A 22,718-nucleotide genomic window follows, 5' to 3' on the forward strand; every position below is an offset into this window, starting at 1 on the left:
CTTCCATTTTCTGAAGGCGTTTCTTTTAGCCCTTGTTGAGAATTGGGGGGTCCCGAGCCCCCCCCAAGAAGGCTAGAGTGACCTTAATCTGACTCCATCTCTAAATAACACTAGTACTGGGGTAATCAAGGAGTTATTGCCTCTAAGGGAGATGTTAGATCTAAGGAAAAGATACCAGCCTTATGACAAACTGGATTTAGATTACAAGTTATACAATGCATTTATACTTACAGCCTTTGATCATTAAGTGAAGCCCACAAATCATCATTTGGAATGAGGAGTTTATTTGCTAAGGTATAAGTCAAATCAGTGATTGACAACAGGCATGTACAATCAATTAATTATAGGAATATAATAAGCTACAAACAGGTGTTAATTATTTGCTAATGTTTTATAATTTCTTTTACCAATTGGAGGTTTTACAAGGGAAAGCAACTAGGAAATTTGTCAATTTTGTTGGACACATTGGTTTCCCTTGGAGAGAGAGTGCCAACCCTTGTCTCTCTAACTCAAACCAGGAAATACCCTGATTTTTATAAGTGCCTTCAGGATATGGATAATATGACAGTAGATATACCTGATTGGATCTATGCTAATGTCATGGTTGTCACTGATTGGCTCATGCTAATGAGTAGCTTCTATCTTGCTACGCCTTTCCTTTCTCACACCAGCTGACCAGCTGACCACAATCCTGCTCACAGGAAGTCTCCCTCCTCTCTGGAACAGCTAGTTCTCTATTTTCTTTGCACCTGCTATGACTCACTTATTTCTCAACTTGTTTTTCTAACTTACATTAGAGAAAATTCCACTTTGTAACAGATACGGGCTTCCATTTTGTGTTGAAATCCTCCATTTTGTTTCCATATCTATTAACTTTTCCTAATTTAGCTTATTTAGGCCTCAATGTGGGCTACCAACTAGGCCATACTTTTCCAGTAAACTCCCAGTTGTGTCAGCCATCAGATTTCTGACTCAGCCAAGGTCTGTACTGGCCTGAGCTCTGTGACTGGGCCCACCACCATTCCAGTGGGGGGGTCTCTGGCTGTACCATAATTATACATTCCCCACTTGTCACCCCCTCTGGGGAGGGGTGACACAAAGCTCGTCAAGCTTGTAATCATCCATTCCAGAAGGTAGCAAGCTATCAAACGAGAGGGGGAGTTTTGGTCTTAGAAATTGCTAGAAGGTATGTGGGTAATAGCAATTTCAGGTGGATCATACTAATAAACATTTTCAGGTCTTTCTATGGCTTCTATTATATCTGTTGCATAGTGCATGGGGAGATAATCTAATGTATGTATCTCAGTGGTCCTCGGAAGGAATAGTGGTTTTGATTAAGCATTGTTATGGTGGCTCAACAAATATATGGTTAGTACTCAGATTGCAGGCTGTTTTAGGTTGTCGGTATTCAGAATCCTTAAACAGATCGGAATTCCTGGACCTTACTAGTACTCATCATTAGCATCCAATCATGAGCACTAAAAAGTGGACAATTGCATAACTGGTTGATACTAACAGGGTTTACACCTACATTATGATATCATAGCCAGTATTAGGGTTTGATGTTACCCTTGTATCTGAGCAATATCAACTTCAATTTAAATTACATAAACAGAAATAACAGGGAAACTCTTAGAAAAACAATTAGAACAATAAAGGAAATAATAGGAAAATAAAAATAAAACCTTTTCAATATCTAGACAGGATTACTGCTAAACTGAAAATAAAACAAAATATGAATCTATAATGTCCATAAACAACAACAGTAATTCTCAAATTAAGTATCAGTTCTAAAGTCTCTTTCATCGATCATGGTTGAGGCGGTGGAAGCGTTGAAGAATCTGGACGGAGATCTGGGTTTTCAGGCTGGCCTGCTGAAGGAAGTGGCTGGTCTTGAGATGGTTAGGCTGGTAACCTCAGGTCCTGTGGCTGAGTAAACCCGTATATCTTTCACATAGACCCAAAACTTGTGATCCAGTACTTTGCAAGGTGTAAAGATTATTGCCACAATCTTGGGGGATCCTTTATTCTAGGCATGCACAATCATAATTAGTCCATCAAGAGTCAGAGTTTGGCAAAGGAATAAGCAAAATGACTGTATGCCTGTATGATACATTGCTATATGTTGGTGGGCATAATCAGCGTAAACTGAATAAGCAAAAATAATATATAGATGTCAAGAGACATGAAAGACAATGTAAACATGGAGAAAACAGTGCTAATTAAGTGCAAAAACAAAAGGGAAACCAATTTACATAAATAGGTAAGGATCAGAGCTTCAAGTTAATTCAACTTAAAATTAAATTTTAAAATTGGGAATTGGGATTTGGAATTGGGATGTGCAATTGGGATTTGGAATTGGGATTTGCATAATATATCCCCACTTCTGGCTTGCATAATGTGCGAGACAGATTGGTAATTATTACGAAGACATGATCAAATAACAATGGTTAAGTATAAGGAACAAAAGAAAAGAGTAAAAATTAAAATTTAGAGATGATGGTAAATGTTCAAGTTATTGATGTATGGAGGGCAATGTGTTGCAATCTATCGCCAATAGATATGGAATCTTCACCTGCGATGACTAACATTCACCAAGGGTTGGGCCCTCAGCTGCAGGAGGCCAGCAGGACTTACGAGTTAGATGATCCAGAAAGAAGGGTAGCTTAGGAAATAGTCATAATCAAAGCAGAAGACTAATGTGCAGAAATTTAAAACTCATAACTAGTCCAGGTTGGAAGTATCTTCTGGAATCACGGTCGCTGTCTGTTGTAACAGAGAGCTCATATGTAAAGTGTCATGTAGGTTTTGGAAAAGATGAGCCTGCAAAAATATTTAATACAGTAGAATATTTAAGTGCATAACCAAGAAGGTCTAAATTAATGACATCATTTGGACAAAAGAAAATTCTCATTGGAGAAGTTGGTGCTCCTTTTTCTTGCCAGAGGTCAGTTGCAGTAGAAGTACTAAACTGGAATAGAGGTGGTAGATCAGGAATTGGTTTTGCAGTCTTTAGTCAACCTACAGTACTGATTAAATAGAGATGACATACAAGTAATGCCTAGTATTTAAATCTTAGCACAGGATCATTAGAAAGAAAAAATCAAAGAATGTATTGTTAGTTCCTTGGTGCACCAGTATGTGGAGTATAGACTCAATATATAATATCACAAATTACAAGTAGAAAACAAGTTTTCTCTGAAGAGTTGATGGTGCTGGCACAGGAAGTCAGCAGAGTCTGAGGAAACACTGTGGTCAGAGTCTGCTCTAGGAAAATACAACAGCCTTTAATATGATATTTAGAGAGATAGAGAAAAGCCAATATCAGAAAAGAAAGATGTAAAAACTATATATTTCTATGAGGCCTCCTCACGTGACCTTTACAAGGTTTAAATAGGTCAAATGAGAAGGACAATAACCTATAGTCCTCTGTAATAGTTCACAGCCAATTTGGAAAATGAAAATTATATTAAATTTTAAACTGATCCTTTCTATGCTTTCACAATTTGGGCCCTAAATTATGACAGCATATCAAGATTCACATTCAGAGGGATAGCTAAAAATAAGCTTATATATTCCCTGGAATCAATTTACAATTTAGAGTATATTTTAAATACAGAGGATAAGCAGCTTTATAAGCAGGAAACAAATAGAAGCAGTTCTTTAAACATTTTAGTAAAATTCAAAAATCAAGGATATAATAACAATTTTTATTAATGCAATAAATGCACAAATAGACCAGCAGGATATGTTCATATGATAAATGGAACAGCTTGTAAGCCTACATTGTAAATTGAATTCTAAACAAAGAGTAGCAAGGATAATACAGAATCATAGAAAAACCCATCTAGTTATTAAAAATCTGAAACACGTAATGAATTCCTGTATCATATACTGAGTTCAAAGCTTTTGTAAAAATGAACTTAAGAGAAAATAAGAACTACAAGGGTTAATCTCTGTCATTCGGTCCTAAGGAAATCACGAAATAACGGTGTTTCCTGTGTCTAATTTGAGTTTACTGCTCACTGAAAGCATTGCATATTATGGTGACTGAAAATAGGGCTATACATCAGACAAAAACTGTAAGTTGAAATTTTTATATTAATATTTAATGCTGGTGTAATAAGTCATCATAGAATTAATACTTCAGGAGAGGAAAAGAGGAGAAGGTTATTACTTTATCTGCTACCAGAGGTACGGTTCTCAATGAAGAGGAAATTGGCAATTGTAGCTAGTCTTATCTGAACATAGCTCTGAAATAATAGCAACCTGAATTTCTTTAGTTCAGATTTACTAGTTAATTATGTTATGCAAGGGTTAATCTCCGAACCCTATTGCATACATAATAAGGCAGGCACCGTAGTATTATGGAATCCGGAAACGAAATTTAACTGTGCCATTTGGGGTTTGAGAACCAAAAATGCTGAAACTCTATACAATAATATATCTTAAAACTATAAATCTTTAAGAGGCAGGGAAGGAAGTTTGAGAGTAGTAGATAAGACGTGAAAAGAAAAATTAAAACACTTAATACATTATTACGGAACACATCCCCAATAGAGAACCAGGAAGTGAACATCAGCACTAGTTATTTTAACCAACGTCACAAAGAAACAGTGTTTTAGATGGCATATAATATAGAACCTTTTACATTGCTTAAATGGAATAATATACAATCCTGGAAAAGAAACACTCCTTTGAGATTTACTACCACTGCAGTTGATAGGTAATCTCGCAGAGTAACCTTAAAGCACAAATTTAAAACTAAAGAAATGTTTCCTTAATAATTAACTGGTTTAATATATGCCATCTATCACAGGACACACAGGAACATATAGACGTGAAATTAAAACTGTAACCTAATCCTGATATGTAGAAAACTTAAAGCTCAGAAGAGGAAGCAAGATATTTTTTAATGTAGTTCAAAAGCAATCATTGGAATTGTGCACAGTTAAGGAATTGTATAGGGTTTCAAAAGGAAAAAAAAATATAAAAATAAATATTCCAGTAGCCAATCACAAGTCACAGCACACAAACAGAAAAGGAAAACCACAGTCATACACAGACACAGTTATTGTCCCACATACAGAGGCGTCCCTGTGTATTGAGGACAAAATCTTAATCCTAAATTTGGTAAAATAAAACATTTAAATTAGAGCTAATCCAATAGGCTATGAAAGTATATAACGGTAAGCTTAATAGTAACACATACAATAAATGAAAATGTACTCACGATTCGTGCAATGTAATCTCCAGCGCAGAAAATCAATTGAGAAAGAGAACAGTTGGCGGGATCACTATGCCCTTCCGAACTCTCGGTGGTATAGGGAGGTCAACCGCAAAATAGAAAGGTTTGTTCCAGAAAGTCCTTACCAGAGATCTGAATAGATGTCAGATCACCAGTATCTGGTGTTGGTTGCGGAAGATATGACATAATGGGTAGTGAACAACATCACCCAATATGTATAACCACGGGACCTAGTGAGCAAGTGGTCTACAAATGAGCTTCAGACCTGTAACATGCTATAGAAAAAATGAACTAGATTAATAATAATATATATATTGACCAGACCTAGAACCTGGTACAAAGTTAGTGGTTCAAAAGGCAGCTTCAGAGATAGCAAGGAGACCTAGAAATGATAATGTGCTAACAGTTTACAAAAACATGTGATGATTATCCGGATAGTAGAACATGCAGAGACATAACACATTCATACTCACGCATCTATTAATGTATTCCAACAAAGGGACCCAAAATAAAAATTACTAATTGGCGGAAAGCTCAACGCTTTGACCGCAAGTGACATTAGGAGAAAGCAAGACAAAAACTGTAAACAGAAATATGATTAGAGAGACAGTATAACAGTAAATAAATACGTAGTGTCAGCTATTATATATTTATACTACTCTACCCCTAATTAATGAAAACTACTCCCCAGAGTGTGCTTCTAAAGACAGGAGTGTTCTCTGCTGCTACTGCCTGCCAAGAGTTATTCCTGCTACTATTGGCCATGGGTTCCAACCCATGGTAGAATCCCCAAAAAGGGATATCGCAAACACTCCCAAAAGAACTCAAGAAACCAGCGAACAAGGTATCATGAATTAAGGAGCAGCGGTCCACAGAGTTTCCGCTGATTAGGAGTTTTACTCTTCTACAACTAACCTCCACAATGAACCTTATAAACCAAGCAAAAATTTATGGTCAGGAGTCATCTCTTCTACCACTAACCTGGTTAGGAGTCTGCACTTCTACTACTAACCTTCCTAAAACATTGAAAAAGTTAGGAGTTTGCTCGTCTACCACTAACAGTTCAAAAAATATTCAGAAGCCCTCGTTAACTTGTCCAAACTCGCAATGAAAAGCGTCAGACGTCTCTATATTACTCCCACGGTCATCTGGACTAGGTAACTCATATACGGGCAATAATGCCGAATCCGCAGGCCACTCCGAAAATGGAATGGAAGTCTGCTTCTACTAATTGAGATACCGTCATCCATTGAAGGGTTTGCGGCCCTCAAATGGGTGTAAGTCCCGGACATCGGTATCAAGCCCAATGATTATAACGTGACACTGGTATTTAAGAAAGGTAGAAATAAAGAGTAGAATAAAAGGGAGGAGCCCCTGAAACAAACTGCAAAGATAGTGAAAATAAAATAAATCGGGTTAAAAGAAATTTGAAAGAAAGATTTATGACTGAACACAGGTAAGCTCTTTGGGGAAGGAACCATGAAAGAGTCAGTAGACCATAGATTTTCTACTAAATAATTAATAAGAAGGGAACTCAAAAGACATTAAAATAAAACAGCCGACAGTGAGGAAGCCTGCAAAACCAGGACAATACGATACAAAGTAAAATCATTCACACTGTTATGCTGCCTAAAAATGCAGTAAAGTCAGAAACTAAAGTGACATACGTAAAATAGGGAAGTAGGAGGGACTTGCAGAGGGAGAAAAAAGGAAAAGGAAAAACAATAAATTAAAAAAAAAACATGGCATGTTCCTAGAAAGAATCCCTGAAACCTATTCCAGAGATAGTGAGTAAAAAGAAATAAATAAAAATAAATAAATAAAAAAACATGTAAGCTCTTCGGGTAAGGCACAGTCATAAAAAGAGCCTTTAGTTGGAACACCTTAGTCAGGACAAAAAATGTGAAAAATTCCATGTTCATCATTCACTAGACAATATATTTTCCACTCAACAAACCAGGAGAAGGAAACTCAAAAGCATTAGAACGGAACAGCTGACAGTGAAGAAGCCTATAATGCAAAAGCAAACAGTACAAATTCATTCGTTCAGTTATGTCAGGAGTGAAGAAGACAATTTAATTAGAAATAAACAAGTAAAAAGTTGTGTAGTTTCAGCCACAAATCAAAATACAAAAATGAGCACTGCAATTCAAGCACGAAAGTCTGAAAGAAAAGTATCATGCCTAAAAAGGGAAGTGGGTGGGATTAAAAATATTGACAGACAACCGTAGCGAACCAATAAGTAAGCAGTTGTATAAGGCTGAGCTAAACTTAACGCTGGCAGATAGCTCAGAGAAATGGATTTAACATATCAATCAATAAGCAGTCCATGAAATATACACAAAATAAATTTTGAAAGCCCTGTAACAGCATGGTGAGCAAGTCTTATTTAAGCTAATATAAAGGATAGCAAGGGGGAAAAAAAGTGCAAAACCACTAGAGACTGAGACAGAGCAACCATCAAGAAAGGGAGGGGCAGTGCTGGAGGAGAGTAAGTAAGAGAAGGACGGCTAGGCACCTGCTGAAAAAACTGCTAAAACAATCACCAGCTAAGGGATAAATGCAGAAACCATAAAATACGTGCAGCAATAGCAGGGGCTCTACCCACTTGAAAAATAGAATGTAAGGGAGAAATTGAAATCAGGCTGACAGACTGGCAATAGATTCAGTGAAACAGGAAATAAGCACCGGAAACTGTTGCCAAGCAATAATGAGCATCTTAGAAACAGTCTGTACAGGAGTACAACAGGAAAAAAGTTTACGCCCAAGCGAGAAAAGGGGAAGTGAAAAAAATGTCGCAGTAAAAAAAGGAAAGGGACTACGCAGGAGAAATAGAGATAAGATTTAGTATCGTGAACTCCTGTATTAATCAAACCTTTGAAACTTCATAACCACATTGTGGAACACGATAAGATCTACCAAACTGTCTCTTGCAGCATAAAACAAACAAAAAAAAAACCCTGTCTCTGAGTTTTAACGAAACCGGGCAACAGATTAGATTGCCAAATAAAGCATCTTAATTCTGAAAGTCTCAGAAACAGTTTTAGAAAGCAAAAATAAAACAGCAGTTTATAAATTCAGCCAAAAATTATGCTATGAAAGCTGTATGACAGGAAGGAAGGGGGGGCGGAGAAAGAGTGCCCATAAAGTCTGGCAGTAACAGAAAGATAAGGAAGCAAGACTTACTACGCAGTTTTAAATGTGAAGCCAACGCACAACTAGAAAGAAGATTTAAACAATAAATCGTGCACAACAACACATCAGGACAGTTTCTAACAGGGATGGGGAGAAATCAACAGTGGCCAGAAACAGAATAGGCGAGAGTGAGCATCTGAGGGAGCAGGAACAGAGGTGGGGGCAAGCCTGTCAGTGTTGAAGCATAAGACAGATACCACACAAACCAGAATGATTGGAAGGGAGAGATAGAAGATTATAGAGAACTACCTTGAGTATCACAGACCAGAGTAGGACCACAATCAAAACGGCCAGGGATGGAGAAGAACATAACGAGAATGAACATAAGAGGAAGAGGGACAGGAGAACAGGGAGAAAAGAACTGAGTATACGAAAGGACGGACAGAATTCACTGACTGCGATAGGAAAGTATAACGGAAGGGAAATTGGCAGTGGCTTAACCACAGGAAGGAGTGAAAGCTTAGAGAGAGAAAGCAGAATGCTGTAATAAGGGGTATGAAACACCGGGGAGGAAATTCTGGATCTTTATGAGGGACAGCAATCAATTGGAAGATAAAACAACAGAATTTTAGTCAAGAACTATAAGTAACCCCACTTTGACAAAAATTCTGGTGGCGTGTTCAAATCGAACGGAGGGTCACCAATGTTGAGAATTGGGGGGTCCCGAGCCCCCCCCAAGAAGGCTAGAGTGACCTTAATCTGACTCCATCTCTAAATAACACTAGTACTGGGGTAATCAAGGAGTTATTGCCTCTAAGGGAGATGTTAGATCTAAGGAAAAGATACCAGCCTTATGACAAACTGGATTTAGATTACAAGTTATACAATGCATTTATACTTACAGCCTTTGATCATTAAGTGAAGCCCACAAATCATCATTTGGAATGAGGAGTTTATTTGCTAAGGTATAAGTCAAATCAGTGATTGACAACAGGCATGTACAATCAATTAATTATAGGAATATAATAAGCTACAAACAGGTGTTAATTATTTGCTAATGTTTTATAATTTCTTTTACCAATTGGAGGTTTTACAAGGGAAAGCAACTAGGAAATTTGTCAATTTTGTTGGACACATTGGTTTCCCTTGGAGAGAGAGTGCCAACCCTTGTCTCTCTAACTCAAACCAGGAAATACCCTGATTTTTATAAGTGCCTTCAGGATATGGATAATATGACAGTAGATATACCTGATTGGATCTATGCTAATGTCATGGTTGTCACTGATTGGCTCATGCTAATGAGTAGCTTCTATCTTGCTACGCCTTTCCTTTCTCACACCAGCTGACCAGCTGACCACAATCCTGCTCACAGGAAGTCTCCCTCCTCTCTGGAACAGCTAGTTCTCTATTTTCTTTGCACCTTCTATGACTCACTTATTTCTCAACTTGTTTTTCTAACTTACATTAGAGAAAATTCCACTTTGTAACAGATACGGGCTTCCATTTTGTGTTGAAATCCTCCATTTTGTTTCCATATCTATTAACTTTTCCTAATTTAGCTTATTTAGGCCTCAATGTGGGCTACCAACTAGGCCATACTTTTCCAGTAAACTCCCAGTTGTGTCAGCCATCAGATTTCTGACTCAGCCAAGGTCTGTACTGGCCTGAGCTCTGTGACTGGGCCCACCACCATTCCAGTGGGGGGGTCTCTGGCTGTACCATAATTATACACCCTAATAGCTTCCTTCACCTCACTTTTCAACCAGGCCGGGTGTCTTTTGGACTTCCGTCTTTCTTTTCTAATTCGCGGAATATGTATGGCCTGGGCCTCCAGGATGGTATTTTTGAACAGCGTCCATGCCTGTTGTACAGTTTTTACTCTCTCAGTTGCCCCCCTAAGTTTTTTTTTTACCGTTCTTCTCATTTTATCATAGTCTCCTTTTTTAAAGTTAAACGCTAACGTATTTGACTTTCTTGGTCCTTCTCCAGGATTTTCTTCTGTGAAAACAGAACAAAAGTATCTATTTAGCAAATTTGCCTTTTCTTCATCATTATCCACATAGCGGTTCGCAGCATCTTTCAGTCTCACAATTCCCTTTTTAGTCATTTTCCTTTCACTAATATACCTGAAGAAATTTTTGTCACCCCTCCTTACTTTTCTAGCCATTTGTTCTTCCGTTTGCGCTTTCGCCAGACGAATCTCTCTCTTGGCTTCCTTCAGTTTCATCCGGTATTCCTCTCCGTGTTCCTCTTTTTGAGTTTTTCTGTATTTCTGGAACGCCAACTCTTTAGCCTTTATTTTCTCAACCACTTGCTTGGAGAACCATATCGGTTTCCTTTTTCTCTTGCTTTTATTTACTCTCCTTACATAGAGGTTTGTGGCCCTATTTATAGTTTCTTTCTGCCTGGACCACTGCCCTTCCACTTCTCGTACGTCCTCCCAGCCCATCAGCTCCTTCCTCAGGTATTCCCCCATTTTACTAAAGTCAGCACGCTTGAAATCCAGGACTTTCAGTTTTGAGTGGCCACCCTCCTCTTCAGCCGTCATATCAAACCAAACCATTTGATGGTCACTGCTGCCCAGGTGGGCACCCACTCAGACATTTGACACACTATCCCCATTTGTGAGTACCAGATCTAGCGTCGCTCCCTCCCTTGTGGGTTCCGTCACCATTTGTCTGAGCAAAGCACTTTGAAAAGCATCCACGATCTCTCTGCTTCTTTCCGATTCCGCAGATGGAACCTTCCAATCTACATCTGGCAGATTGAAATCTCCCAACAACAGCACCTCTCTTTTCTTCCCCAACTTTTGAATATCAGCAATCAGATCTTTATCTAGTTCCTCCAATTGTGTCGGGGGTCTGTAGACAACACCCACGTGGACAGAGGGTCTATCCTCTCTTTTTAAGGTGATCCATATTGCTTCTTCCTTTCCCCAGTTCCTGTCATTTCAGTCGCTGTGATATCATTTCTCACATACAGAGCTACTCCTCCACCTTTACGCCCCTCTCTATCCTTCCTAAAAAGATTATAGCCTGGTATGTTTGCATCCCATTCATGGGAACCATTGAGCCATGTCTCTGTGATTGCAACTATGTCCAAGTCTTCCTTCAACATCAGGGCTTGAAGGTCATGAATTTATTGCTTAGACTGCGAGCATTTGTGGTCATCGCTTTCCATCTACATTTCCTAGTATGTGTTTCGGTTTTAGTGATTTGGGGATGTCTTTTCTCTTTGGGTACCGTCATATCTTTTTGTTCCACTTCCTTGCTTTTTCTTTTTCTTCCGCCTCAGTTTTATTTTCAGGAACATCACAGTGCTGTAGTGGAGCAAAAGAATTCTGTAGGGGCAACACTTGTGAGGGTGGATGCTTCTGTGTCACATAACGAAGCCTGCATGAGCCTACTGTGAACCATGTAGTCTTAGGTGGTATTATTCTTTGAGGCAGTGGTGAGAATTTGGTATGATTCTGTGCAGTATGATTTTGTGCAGTCCTAGAAGTTGCTTTAAGTGCATTCAATTCTTGCTTTACTTTGCTGAGCTCCTGTTTTAAACTAGCGAGCTGAAGACAGATAGGACAAACTTTAAGTCTCCAGATGATTGGCCTTGAAACTAAAGCACCACAATTATTACAGAGAATAAAAGTCATCCTGATTTGTTGAAATGGGTATGAAGAGGTGTACTATGATGGGGTTGTAATTAGGGTGGGGTTAATTTATGATACGTAGTATATTTGGGAAAGCTATATAGGAAGTGTCAGTCTTGGGGTGGGTGGGTTGTGGGGCAGAGTGGGTGGGCTTAAGCTTAAGACCTATGGAATGTGTTTGCTGTAACCTATCTCTAGAACTTGGGTGATTGTTAAATTGTAAAGCGCTGCGTAACCCTAGTAGCGCTCTAGAAATGTTAAGTAGTAGTAGTAGATTGATTAGTTTGCTCTCTCCCAATCAAAAGTGTTTTCTGTTGCCTATTAAAATGTCACATAGGTTTGCACTTTGCACAACACTGGCCCTAAGCCACTGGGCTTGCAGGAGATTTAATTTTTTCTTTCCTTTTTTTTTTAATTCAGGAAAAGATTCTTAGAGGCTCTTATGGTAAGACTAATTTAGAGGCTTCATAAACTATCATCCAGTTTAAAACAAGCATATTATTATTATTATTATTTTCAATATATAAAATGTTTGTGTTTGTGTATGACGTCTTTTAATATACCACCCTTTATGGTTACAACAGAGCAGTTTACAATAATAAAACTAGGCAGTGGCTATAGAGAAAAAAGCAAAAGAAAATGAATGCAGACTAACCCTTGAATCAGCCTCCCACTTGCCACATTTAACTGATCAAGTTAAAATGTCACTGAAAAACATAGGCCTTTAATCCCGCATTGAATCTTGGGTAGTAAATTTCCAAGTGAAGATATTGCAGAATGGACTTCTGGAGGGAAGGGTTAGAATACAAAATGCCGACTTGTGTATAGATTCTAAAGGAGGAATTTCTATAAGAAGACGCCTCCATTTAAACAGCCATTCTGTAATGGCATATGGGCACCCCAATTCCATAACAGAATACCAACGTTAACCAGCATTGGCTTGCCTAAAAGGAGGCATCAGCACCTACTCCAGATCTATGTCGTGATCTGGGCATAGGTGTCCCAGGGGCATCGTTTGGGCGCAGGGAGGTGGAGTTGCAATATATCCGTGAATGTATACGTATCTTAAAAAAAGGCAAGTGCAAAGAGCTTCACTCCAAAGAACAAACAGCTATTGGAGCTGGACCTTGGAGTCTAGTTTACAAGTCACCCTAAGAAAAGAGGCTCACATAGGGTGACCTTTTATGAAAGGAAGCCCATCATGTCTGGAGGCTGAAAACGGAGAGGTTAGAAGGTAAAACCAAACCCGAGAATGACCTGAAGTCTCCTGGTATCATGGAGTGCTGTGGTCTCGATAAAATGACTTGACTAATCTGTGACCTTCCCATGAGAAGCTCTTCTCTAATACCATTGCTCTCATTCCTTCCTTTAGGAGAACATTAAGGAATTACTTTGTTTGATTATTGTAAGTCCAAACTTTTGTTCCAGAACTTACTTCTTATATCTATTGCCAGATCTTTAACTGTGTTACTGTCTCAGAAGTATTTCCTCTGTTTTCCCCTCTAGGGTAGCTTCCTGGATAATGTGCCCCCTACCACCGATGTGCTAAGTGATGGTAAAATCTGCTTCATAATTTTATTTATATTAACAGTTTGCAATCAGAATAGATGATCCCATGCATATGGATTTCAGGCCAGTTTCAGTGCTGAAAACAAAACTCAATCTGCCTCTACAGGGGATGTTTTTGCGATTTCCCAAATTAATTGTTGCTGCACTGTTGGGAGTTCAGTGGAGACCCAGACTGAAGTATTTCAACAACGTCTGCAATTTCCTTTGACTGTGGCATAAAGTTCAATACAGAATAAGATTTAGTCTCAATCAAGCCTGGCTGTATTTGATCAACTGAAGTTAAACTCAATTCAATTTGTTCAATTGGTTGATTGAGTAACTAAGAGCCTCTTAGTTCGCAGTGGTAACAGGGGTCCTGCAGTGTCATCAGGCCCCCTTTTATTGCCGACCGGTAAAAGGCTTTTTTCTTCAGAAGGAAATGGCAGTGTGGTAAGTTAAACATTTGCAGTGCTGCCATTTCCTGGGAGAGCCCTTACCACCTCCTGTTTAAGAGATGGTAAGGGCTCCTGCGCTGCCCGATTAGCACCACACAAAATGTTTTAAAATTCCGTCACGTAGGAAATTGCATGAGGTGGGGCGGGAACTACCACTGGGCTCCCAAGGGAGCTCGGCGATAGAGTCGATTTGGCACACGGCAAACCCGTGGTAGGCTTGCCACGCCTTTGTGAGAGAGCAGTTAAGTTTTCACATGGGTAGATGTTGAGTAACTTCATTTCTTAAGGGGGTGCTAGTGGTTTTAGCTCGCTGGTGGTAAACGCTGAGATGCTCATTATAGTCCTATGGGCATCTTAGCGTTTACCACCAGCTGATTTTTACCACGAGCTAAAAACGATAGCATGGCTTTGTAAAATGCCTCCTAAATAAATTAAGTAATAATTTAAAAACTGTGAGGTCCTTTGACTATGTTGTTTTAGACACTAAGGTGTGCCCTAATGCGGCAAAACCTGGAGGACTGTATGACACGCTTAAGCGTTTTGCGGTAACTCTGAAATCTGTGCAAGGTAAAAAAAATGTCTTTTTGGGGGGGGGGGGGGAGTCAGGGCAAAAATGGACATTCCCGTGGTACTACATGCTAACTGGTTGGCGCATGGATGAAGCAGGAGCCCTTATGGCATATAAACTGGGTCGTGTGCAAAAAATAGAAAAAAACCCATTTTTACGGCTACAGTAATTTTTACCACAGCTTAGTAAAAGGACCCAGGTGTTATGTGTTTACTACGGTTCCCTTTGTCTAATATTACATTTTGCTTAAAGAGCACTTCATCGATGACTTAATGGTGAGAATAGCAAGATCCATCTTTCGCAGCCTAGTGCAATCCCTCGTCCTCAGCCATCTGGATTACTGCAACTCACTATACGCAGGTTGCAAAGAGCAAATACTGAGGAAACTTCAAACAGCCCAGAACACAGCAGCCAGACTCATCTTCGGAAAACCAAAATACGAAAGTGCAAAACCCTTACGAGAGAAGCTACACTGGCTCCCACTTAAGGAACGCATTACTTTTAAAGTATGCACATTAGTCCACAAAATTATTCACGGTGAAGCCCCAGCCTACATGTCTGATCTAATAGACTTACCACCCAGAAACGCTAAAAGATCATCCCGAACTTTCCTCAACCTCCACTTCCCTAACTGCAAAGGCATAAAATACAAGGCGCTGCACGCATCAACCTTTTCTTACATGAGCACGCAGTTCTGGAACACTTTACCACGCAACCTGAAAATGATCTACGAATTGACCAACTTCCGCAAACTGTTGAAGACTCATCTTTTTGTTTTTATTTATTTATTTATTTAACTTTTCCAATATATCACCACTTAAAGTGAATATGCAATCGGCATTATTTAACATTAGGAAACAAAAATGATAAGTATATATCTTTACACAAGTTAAAGAAATTTGATTCCAAGATTAAGGAAATTAAAAAAGAAAAAAAGATACAAAAATTAATAATCAATAGATGCTTCCTCTGGTTCAGACCCCAGCCTGCTAAATTAGGGAAGGTTTACTATATTCACATCAACTCTTGCATCAATAAACTCTTTCAACTGTTTTGGATCTACAAACTGAAAACGTTTACCCTCAAGCACCACATTACAAAAACAAGGAAATCGCAAAACAAAATTTGCTCCCAATGCCACCACCCTGGGGCGAAGTTCCAAAAAGGCCCTTCGTCTCATCTGTGTAGGCCGTGAGAGATCTGGAAAGATACGGACCTTTGAGCCCAAAAACAGATTTTCTAAATGTCTCAACGAAAGCCGTAGTACGGCATTCCTATCAGGCTCCAACGCGAAAGTGGCAAGCAGAGTTAACCTCTGAGTAACTATTTCTAATGAGCTTTCTAGGAATGAGGTAAGATTCATTCCCTCCCCTATTACGGGGGGGGGGGGGGGGGGCGGGGTTCCTACCACCACTCCAGTACTTCCGATGTAATAAGCCCATGTAATGGGAGGGAGTGAGTCCTTGTCCATTCATAGGATGTCCACTAAATATTTTTTTAACCATCTCCAAGGGAGAAATTAACGGCGATTTGGGAAAATTAAGAAACCTAAGGTTAAGTCTTTTAGTCTAGTTTTCCAAGTATTCAAGTCGTTTATGTAGGAAATTATTGTCTTTAACCAGAGCTGTTTCTATAGATCCCATTTCTTGAATTTTGATATCCACACGTTCCAATTTCTGGGTTTGCTGTACAGTCACTTGTGCTTGAAGCAGGGCAGCCTCAGAAAGAACTTCAATATCAGAAGAATTCTGCTTTAAAGTAGTTTGGATATTGTAAACCATGTCCCATAGTGACTCCAGCGTCACAATTGCAGGTCTAATCACTCCGCTAGCCACAGGAGGAGATTGAGATAGACTATCAGCCCGAGCTAACTTGGAAACAATAGCTTGAGGCAATACCTTTGAAGCCTGTTGTAGTAATGTTTCCCAAAGTTGAGAATCTAACTCCGTTGCTGCAGTCACACCCTCAGACAGGACCAGCTGAGCCACTTCGGCGTCTGTCTCTGTTTGAACAGCCAGCAACTCTCTTCCAGGCTGGGGAGGTGCAATTACAGGGCTCAAGGAAGCCCCGTTTCCACTCTCGATCGACTCCGAAGGGCCGAGAGCTGCAGAGGGGGTCGAAGTTCCCTGAGGACCCGGTTACTGCCTGGGAAATTGCAGGGTTGTTTGTTTCATCGTCGAGGAGGTCACAGGAACCGAGGGAAATTACTTTACCTTCCCCCTCCGCTTCCCCATGGTTAACGAGGCTACAGAGGCACCGAGAGAAACTCACAAACACAGCAGCCTCCAGGAGCAAACACAGGTGCGTCTATTCACAGCGCCATCTTGGAAACTGACCAGCTTCCGCAAACTGTTGAAGGCTCATCTTTTTGATAAGATCTATTGAAAGGATCAAAACACATGAAGTCCACACTCACTGTTCAGCAATGCATCAATACACTCTCTTCTGAATTCTCATCCCCCGTGATGTCACCACATTCACACCTTTACTCACAGAAAAATGTTACACCGAATGTTCTCTTGTTATTGTCTTGTTGCTCTATCAGTTTCCCGTTGTTTCTTTCCAATGTTCCATTGCTCTTTTCCATTGTTCTGTTCCCTTAATGATACTTTGTCTCTGTCTTCGCATAACTCATCACGATGTAATCCATAACCGAATTGTAACAAATTGTACTCCCATCATTTACAATGTATTGTAAGCCACACTGAGCCCGCAAATAGGTGGGAAAATGTGGGATACAAATGCAATAAAATAAATAAAATAAATAAATATATAATCCAGGAACATAAGACCTTTGAAGTAAAAAATATTTGGACACCCACCAGACAGAGCTTAACAAAGATCTGAGTTTCCTATGAAATTCTACTGCTTTGTCAGCCTCTTATCACCCATCTCTCCCCCACCCAGCATTCCCTGCTTCTCACTTAACCCACCCCACCCTCTTCCTGTGAGACTGTCACTGAAATGCTTTTGTGTTTCACCTATATATTATTTATTGCATTTGTACCCCACCTTTTCCCACCTTTTTGCAGGCTCAATGTGGCTTACAGAGTGTTGTTATGATATAGTCGTTACATGATTTTACATACAGTCGATAATAAGCTGAAGGTAAAGAGGGTTTAGATGGTTTAGATTTTCTGAGATAGGAAGTGTGCAGTAGGGTGTGGTTATGGTGAGGTAGTTGTTTGTGTTGTATTGGGAAGTGAGAACTAGACATTGTGTTTTTTCTGCGTTAAGTTTTAAATGGAATGAGTCCGCCCAAGAGTGCATGATTTGGAAGCTCTGGTTAATCTCGTTGGTTATTTCGTTTAAGTCACTTTTGAACGGGATATATATCGTAACGTCGTCAGCATATATGTAGGGGTTGAGGTTTTGATCAGCTAGGAGTTTGGCTAATGGTATCATCATTAGGTTGAAAATGGTTGGTGAGAGGGGGGATCCTTGAGGAACTCCACATTCCGGTATCCAAGGTGGTGATCTGTCAGTATTTGTTGTTACTTGGTAGGATCTGGTGGTGAGGAATCCTTCGAACCATTTGAGAACTGGGGCTCCGATTCCGAAGTATTCTAGTAGGTGTAGTAATATTCCATGATCCACCATGTTGAAAGCACTAGACATATTGAATTGTAGTATGAGTATGTTCTTGCCGGTTGCGATTGTTTTTTTGAATGAGTTCATTGCAGACACTAATACAGTTTCAGTGCTATGATTTGATCGAAATCCTGATTGAGACTCGTGTAGGATTGAGTGTTTGGTTAGATATTCCGCGAGTTGTTTCGTCACTATGCCTTCCATCAATTTTGTTGTGAGTGGGATGGAGGTGACTGGTCGGTTGTTGGTTAGGTCCAGTGTACTTTTCTTAGCATCTTTTGGCAGCGGAGTGAGTAGGATATTTCCATTTTCCGTGGGGAAGAGACCATTTAGGAGTCTATGGTTTACTTGGTTCGTGAGGTCTTTTTTTGAATTGTTTGGGTGCGGCTCTTATTAGGCTGGTAGGGCAAATGTCAAGTTTGCATTGAGATTTGGCATATTTTCTGAGCCAGTGTGTGAGTTCATCTACTGAGATCAAGTCAAAATTGGTCCATGATCGATTGGCTGGATATTCTCCAGGTTTTGGGTCTAAGCATTCAAGGATGCTTGTGTACTCAATAGTGTTACTTGGTATCATGCGTCGGAGTTTTGTGATTTTATCATTGAAATAGTTTGCTAGGTTGGTTGCCGATGGGGTGTCTATGCTGTTCGAGGTGACCCATGTGGTGTCTATGAGTTTGTTTACAAGTGAAAAGAGTTTGTGCGTGTCCTTGTAGTTTGGTTCTATTATAGTTTTGTAGTATGTTCTTTTGGTGTGTCTGACGTTGTATTTGTATTTTCTTTGTAGCTGTTTCCACTCTTTGATATACTGATATTTCTCATCTTTTGCTCATGTTTCACTATATTTTGTAATGATGTTCCAATAATCTTTACAATTAACCAGTGCACAAATCCGTATAGATCCATATAAAGACAACAGAGGTACATGTAAAAAGGAGGAGTAGCCTAGTGGTTAGTGCAGTGGACTTTGATCCTGGGGAACTGAGTTCCATTCCCACTGCAGCTCCTTGTGACTCTGGGCAAGTCACTTAGCTCTCCGTTGCCCCTGGTACAAATAAGTACCTGAATACATGTAAACCGCTTTGAATGTAGTTGCAAAAACCTCAGAAAGGCAGTATATCAAGTCCCATTTCCCTTTCCCTTATGACATCACAATATCAGAAGTGAGCCAAGTATCGGGCAATCAAGCCATTGTGACATCACTGATGAGGTTGGCTCTTATTGGTGGAATGAGTGGAGGAGTAGCCTAGTGGTTAGTGCAGTGGACTTTGATCCTGGGGAACTGGGTTCAATTCCCACTGCAGCTCCTTGTGACTCTGGGCAAGTCACTTAACCCTCCATTGCCCTCCATAAGTACCTGAATATACTATGTAAACCGCTTTGAATGTAGTTGCAAAAACCACAGAAAGGCAGTATATCAAGTCCTATTTCCCTTTCCCAAAGGGACACATATGTTTACCTGCTCTGAAGCACATAACTGTGTGCAAATATTTGTGTCCATATCATTTATTTATTTTCTGTAAGCCATCTAGAAAGTAGGCAGGCGGCATATAAATGTTTTTTAAAGTATTTAAATATTGATCCATTAATTGACAGTTTATCTTACCTCTTTCTCATCTAGCTACCAATGCAGATCCTGTCCATGGAGGGGATACAGTTAAGGCTACTCGGGTTGCTCCAGTCGCTGCAGTCTTTCAGGATAAAAATCTTGTAAGTGAATAGGGGACCTGAGGAGGAACCTAATGGTCGGAGCAGTAGGCTGGGAACCAGAAAGCCCAGGTTCAAATCCCATGGCAGCTCCTATTCCAGAGACCTGGGATATATCCAAGCTGTTCCTAACCTGGGAGGGAGGGAGGAAGTCAGGGCTGCTCAGGGAATACCTACCCTAAAGACAGAGAAGGTGATTCTAAATCACTGCTTCAGAAATTGGCTTTGTTGAAGTGCAGAAGCTGTAAAAATAGTTTTGTTCCTCCTGATATTCAGCAGCTAAATTAGACCCAGATATCCAATGGCAGGCCATGTCCAGTCACCGAAAATCTGGGGATATCTGGGAGGGTGTATGTGGGTCCTAGTTGATATTTAGGCAGAACCCATGTAAGACACTTATGTGGATCCCAGCTGAATATTGGCCGGGACGCACATTAGAACATCCGTCTGATCATCCCCCCTCCCCAACAAGAGAGGAAAAACCACTGCTTATACCTGGGATAAGCAGCATAAATCTGTTCTACTCTTTTGGGATCAAGTACTTGCGACCTGGATTGGCCACTGTTGGAAACAGGATACCGGGCTTCATGGACTTTCAGTAAGACCCAGTATGGCAACGCTTATGTTCTTACGACTACTGACAGAGATCACAGCTGCCATTTTCCATCCAGAGCCATCAGGGGAAGGATTAAGGGGTAGATGCACAGAACTCCAGCTCTGTAGAGACCTGCGCAAGAAAATACTGGTTGCAACAAAAACGAAATACAAATTATATGCACACTATTAGCTTAAGCATTGGACGTTAAAGGGGGAGAGCTGTGTGTCAGAGGAAAGGTCCTGCCAGACATAGTAACATAGTAGATGATGGCAGAAAAAGACCTGCACGGTCCATCCAGTCTGCCCAATAAGATAAACTCACATGTGCTACTTTTTGTGTATACCTTACCTTGATTTGTACCTGTCCTTTTCTGGGCACAGACCGTATAAGTCTGCCCAGCACCATCTCCGTCTCCTGCCACCGGCTTTGCCACCCAATCTCGTCTAAGCTCCTTAGGATCCATTCCTTCTGAGCAGGATTCCTTTATGTTTATCCCACACATGTTTGAATTCCGTTACCGTTTATTTTTCTTGAGTCTGTCCCCCTTCAATCTCATTTCATGTCCTCTTGTTCTACTGCCTTCGCATCTCCTGAAAAGGTTAGCTTGCAGATTAATACCTTTCAAATATTTGAACGTCTGTATCATATCACCCCTGTTTCTCCTTTCCTCCAGAGTATACATGTTTAGTTCAGCAAGTCTCTCCTCATACGTCTTGTAACGCAAATCCCATACCATTCTTGCAGCTTTTCTTTGCACTGCTTCAATTCTTTTTTCATCCTTAACAAGATACGGCCTCCAGAACTGAACACAATACTCCAGGTGGGGCCTCACCAACGACTTATACAGGGGCATCAACACCCCCTTTCTTCTGCTGGTCACACCTCTCTCTGTACAGCCTAACAACCTTCTAGCTAGGGCCACCGCCTTGTCATACTGTTTCGTCGCCTTCAAATCCTCAGATACTATCACCCCAAGATCCCTCTCCCCATCCGTACCTATCAGACTCTCCCCGCCTAACACATATGTCTCCCGTGGATTTCTACTCCCTAAGTGCATGACTTTGCATTTCTTCGCATTGAATTTTAATTGCCAAACCTTAGACCATTTTTCTAGCTTCCGTAGGTCCTTTTTCAGCCTTCAGCTTTGCCTCTGCTGTGACCCACCAGCGTTTGGAGGACTGGGAAGGGAGGAATGGAGGTTGGCAGGTGCACCGAAAAGACACTGGACGTGAGCTTGAAGTGGGAGATAGAGGCAGGCAGATGTATTGGGGAGACGTTGGACCCGGGCTTAGGGGGAGGGTGAGAAGGGGAAGGGAGCTCTAGTTTCAGGCGGCCCTGGGCATTTTGTTGGGCTCGCTCAGTGGTAGCTATGCCCCTGAATTGGAGGTAGAAGCAAACAATTGAAGTCAGTTGATGCTTCCAGGAGATCTTGGGTCTGCAACAGCACTAACAATCTCCAATCCACAGAAGTCCTCCAACCAAGCTGGTGAGAGATTTCTTTAAAATGAAAGAACCAATTATCTGCACCCATTAGAGAGGCAAAAAGGAAATCAGGACAGTATAGGGTGGGTGGAAGGAGAGGAGACCAGCAGCAGCTAAAGCCAACAGAGAAGAATAGAAAACACATTAAAGCGAGGTGTAGTGCCCATCCCCACCTACTTACTAAACACCATCTCTACTACTGTCACCCCCCCCCCCCATCTGTCACCTCCTCAACCTCTCTCTCTCCACTGCAACTGTCCCTGACACCTTCAAGCATGCTGTAGTCACACCACTCCTCAAAAAACCATCACTAGACCCTACCTGTCCTTCCAACTACCGCCCCATCTCCCTCCTACCCTTCCTCTCCAAGATACTTGAACGCGCTGTTCACAGCTGTTGCCTTGATTTTCTCTCCTCTCATGCCATCCTCGATCCGCTTCAATCTGGTTTTCGCCCACTACACTTGACAGAAACAGAGGAGTGATCTAAGCAGCATCACAACCAGTAGTAGCAGATCTGATACAGACAGGCAAGTGGGGTTGCGTTGTCTGTGAACTACATTACACACAATGCATTGCTCACACACATATCTCAGCAGTGAAGACTACAGCAGTCAAGATCTTTAGGGGTAAGATTAGCAGTGAAGGCATTAACACATTTTAGGGTCACACTATAACTAGTGCCAAGCTATCATGGGACAGAACACTCCCCGTCTGGTATCGGAGATACCACTATTATTA

General features: G+C 40.6%; 2 long non-coding RNA genes across 2 annotated transcripts in view; both read left to right on the forward strand.

The window, feature by feature from the left end:
- Positions 1–22,718, forward strand: part of LOC115459215 — a 62,861-nt gene that overhangs the window by 19,777 nt on the left and 20,366 nt on the right. Inside the window, exon 2 of the long non-coding RNA XR_003940221.1 lies at positions 19,813–19,901. This is a non-coding gene — a long non-coding RNA (uncharacterized LOC115459215). The remainder of the gene's footprint in view (positions 1–19,812; positions 19,902–22,718) is intronic.
- On the forward strand, positions 12,450–13,584 carry LOC115459216. Its single transcript, XR_003940222.1, has 3 exons — positions 12,450–12,474; positions 13,402–13,434; positions 13,536–13,584. It is a non-coding gene; the product is annotated as an uncharacterized LOC115459216 (long non-coding RNA).

Source organism: Microcaecilia unicolor, unplaced genomic scaffold (assembly GCF_901765095.1).
Source record: "Microcaecilia unicolor unplaced genomic scaffold, aMicUni1.1, whole genome shotgun sequence".
Taxonomy (NCBI): Eukaryota; Metazoa; Chordata; class Amphibia; order Gymnophiona; family Siphonopidae; genus Microcaecilia; species Microcaecilia unicolor.